Here is a 4050-nt window from a genome sequence, read left to right on the forward strand (position 1 = left end):
ATATCTGCATGGTATCTTAATCTATGAAAGTGTAAGAATACAACAATGGTATTGAAGATGAAAGGTAAGTAAGATATAGCAAATCGGTTAGTGGGTAAATCAAGTGAGTTCGTGGTCAGACAACACGTAAGCTCCATGTTTATGTATGTATGCACACGTAAAAAAAGTGGGGAAAAAATGAGATAATATTGTAACCATTCTGATAGATCCCTCATACGGAAACAGAAAGGAAAAAAGATGGCACAAAACAGAGCACATAGACACATAGCTGATCACATACAGAGCAAGCATATGAGCTACTCCGGCTCTGTGAACACGACCACCAACAACAAGTGGTCTTCGGCAGTTTTTGAGACTGGTGCTTCCGTTCTCACAAAGATCTCGAGATTCAGTCGAAAATTCAGACATAACACAATTGCACCGCCGATAATGCACGACATATCAAAACAGATTAACAAATGTGTAATGCTCACGGTAGTTGCAGAATCTTACAACTTCCAGCAAAGTAATAATAATGTAGAAAAAGCACCACCAAAAAGAAGAAAAGAAGTGCAAAAAGAAAAACCTCCCAGAGCAAGATATGAAATGCAGAAATAGGCCTCTCACTAAGTTAAACAACAGATATAGCACTACAGGTTCAACTTGGCTACATGGTACTACAAAAATAATCTAGGGAACAACGAACAGATCAGATCAGATACATAGTACATAATGAAGTATAGGAGCTAGGTCTAGCCTAACTTGCAGCCCATTTCGATTTCCCTTGTCTGAGAAGGTTATAATGGAGCTTCCTCCGCTTGTTTGACTTGTGGTTCCCAAAACCTGTGGTCTTCGGCAGCTTTCGAGATGGTGGTGTTTCCCTCTCAAGCTCAGGTTCTTTTCTCCAGTTTGCTCAAGGATATGCTTTCTGAACTGGCAATATTAAAGTCTCTGAATATTGATGTCGTTGATACGTCATCAGTTCTGCAGTTTCGTTACAAATTGGCGTCATATTGAGAAACATCAAAACTACATGTCAAAGAAAGGTTGATGCATAAATCCATCTGTAAATACAAGTGCTCTAGTGAATATGCTGTCCATGGCACAACCCTTTATATGCCGTACTGGCAGGATTCAAGAGATCAAGCTGAATCTAATTGTTATCAGTAGTTTGAAAAAAAAGAACTGACATGAGATCATAACTAAATGAAAATTTTCCCATTATGTACGAAACTCCTACAGTTTTTAATTCCATGAACCCATAACTTAATGAAACAAAAAAGTAAAATGCAATCATTCTTCACTACACCATGACAATATACACTTCTATATAGTTCCTTTGAAAACATATATGATATTTGAGCACTTCAAAAGACATGTCCAACTCAACGAAAAAGCTAGAGCCTACATGTTTCCTTAACATGCCGATTACCATAGTGGCCCATATTCACCGATGATAACTAAATGTCAATTACCATAGTGGCCCATATAAATAAAAAAAGTAAGTAAGTATCATAGCATACCAGTAAAGGACATGCTAGAGCATTGTCGATGCTTCCATCTCCCTGAATCATGAGTATGAGACTCCGAATCATCAGGGAAGCTGGAGAAATGCAGAATGCAAAAAATGGAACAAGCAAGAGGAGTAAGGAGACAAATCATGGCACAATGTGAGCAAAGAAAAGGCGATCTGCAAACTGGCCTTAACATAAGGGCCCTCTTTTGGAACAAAGAATCTCAAGAAATTTCAAAGCAACAACTCAATTAATGCGAAAATGAAAAAAAAATACATGTACAATGCACCAGACAGGGACTATGAAAGAAATCCAATTCAAGGCAGTGCTATGTTGACACCATATGAGCAAAAGCTACCCTGTCAACATAGCCAATAAATATATGGAAAACACTGCTAATCATCCGGCGGATCGCATGCATTGCGTCGTCAGTGCACGCGACCATCGGATCAAATCCATCGAGCAAACTCATTTTCACCTTGCTTGCATTATCCTCTTCCTCGTCTTCTCCCCACGGGCGGCCCTCAATGCTGCCATCCTCCGTGGGCGTTGCTGCAGAGTGCCCACGCCGCCACCGACGCAGAGAATGAAGGTAAACACATCAAAACTCTAAGCCTTGCGTTAGGAGCTGCGCCCATATTAACATGTAGATTGCACAAATGTTGGCTCCACATATGAACTTCTGTGAAAAAATATATCTAACACTATTTCGAATTAACAATTGCTGCTACCGAATGGCGGCTTAAGTATAAATGCAGCACTAAGAGAATATCAATGTAGGACCTGACATCATCGTCGTCACTATCAAACATGATATCCTTAGGCTCCAACATCATCATAAGCATATATACTCGTTTGATTGCAAATATGTGAGTGAATGCAATAGAGGATTGATTGTCAGCAAGAATGCTTTGTTAAATCTTGCGCAGCACTAATTAATCACATGAAAAAAGGGATGCAGAAGGTTTGAAGTGGCTAAATTCTGATCCCAAATGGTCAGGCAAAAAACATGGAGCTACGGGAGGGGTGCACACAAAGAGAAGAACATGGAGGAATAAAACCCTGAGAGCGGAAACTGCTGCAAGCCTATAAGCATATAAAATATCAGGTATGTGATAGTTTTGGTATCAGAAAAGATGAATAACACACAAAATCATGTTAGAAGTTATTAAATATCAGATATATGGAAAACGCTTAATTGCAGCATGCCGGACATTTTGTAAGTGATAATATGATCATCTGTCAGTGCTAACGAATTCAAGTCTTCTTTAACTAAGTTACCACTGCAATTTCTAAGTGACAAAGCAAAGAGCATGCGAATAGGGAAATAACATCGGCAACAAAAAAAAACTGCTCTCCTGCATTACAACTGGACGGTTCAACCAGTGGGGCAGTGGAGGTAAACATGGCCGGGTGTTCAAGTTATTTTTCAGCTTCTACTTTACTGCTAGAACTACACTTGACAGACTACAATGAATGGATACACCTTCAATCATGTGTGTTTGTGATGAACAAGCAGAACTGTATCAGAATTAAGAATGGAGTAAGGAGAATAGGAGATAGGTGACCTGAGTTGATTGCTTGATGCCCTCATGGTGGGGACGGTGGAGATTTCTATCGTCACAAGGTCCAGGGAGATGCTAGCAGATGGTACAGTTACATGGAGAACTAATAGTTACCATTAGCGTATCAGGGACATGAATAGTTCTGTAGTAGGATCCTCGTGACCTGGCACAAAAACAAATAACGCACAAAATAAACAAACAGCCAGGGGCTTCATTATTAGCCTAGAACTGGAAGACATTTAAACTTTGTTGCTGGTTTCAGTAACAGAGGCAAATATATGTAATTTGTGGGTGATGCAAAAATTGTCACATCAGGAAGAAAACATATGTGTTCATTATCAATACAGAAGAGAGGAAATGTGACGATGTACCTTGTTGCCTGGTGCTTGATGTGGAGGATCAGACCTGAATTATTTTCACAGTTTCCTACTTGCTCCCTTCCTATTCCACCAAACAGAGAGAGCCATTCCTAGGAGGAGAGGAAGAAGTCGATCCTAAACTGACAGAAAACAAACCGAAGGGCATTAAGACATGATTATAAAATTAGACAACCACCTCCACCCGTGAAAAAAGACAAGCATGATGGAATAGAGGAGAAGAGAGGTGAGTGGGATAATCATACCTACAGATGGTTGTTGTCGATGTCTGTGAATCTCCTGGATAACCAAACTGTAGTGGCTCAGAGAGTTTCTGAACATGACCTAACACCAGTTGATAAGGTAGTAATGCAGGGGTACCTAAGGAAGACCTCACAGTCGATTCACAGCTGCCAGAACACTTCAGTCTGCATCATAGTAATATTATCATCAGCCAAAATTAACCGTGACGCAAAATTACACACATCAGCGATGTGTCGACCAACTACACCATTGAATCAACCATTTGGTTTTCGAACCATATAAATAAAGGGCACATTAAAATAAATAGCACATTAATTCATCCATATAGTCAAGCTTTACACATCACATATATAAATAACTCCAAATGAGATT

General features: G+C 39.7%; 1 long non-coding RNA gene across 2 annotated transcripts; it reads right to left on the bottom strand.

Annotated features, from left to right (window-relative positions):
• Window positions 1–430: 430 nt before the first annotated feature.
• Window positions 431–3823, bottom strand: LOC127309629 (uncharacterized). 2 transcript variants are annotated; one of them, XR_007857250.2, is made up of 5 exons: window positions 3681–3823; window positions 3430–3557; window positions 3062–3221; window positions 1503–1582; window positions 431–963 (listed from the first exon to the last, which is right to left on the bottom strand). It is a non-coding gene; the product is annotated as an uncharacterized lncRNA (long non-coding RNA). The 2 variants fall into 2 exon arrangements; XR_007857251.2 differs by lacking the exon at window positions 1503–1582.
• Window positions 3824–4050: the final 227 nt, after the last annotated feature.

The sequence above is a fragment of the Lolium perenne genome, chromosome 6, assembly GCF_019359855.2.
Source record: "Lolium perenne isolate Kyuss_39 chromosome 6, Kyuss_2.0, whole genome shotgun sequence".
NCBI classification, from domain to species: Eukaryota; Viridiplantae; Streptophyta; class Magnoliopsida; order Poales; family Poaceae; genus Lolium; species Lolium perenne.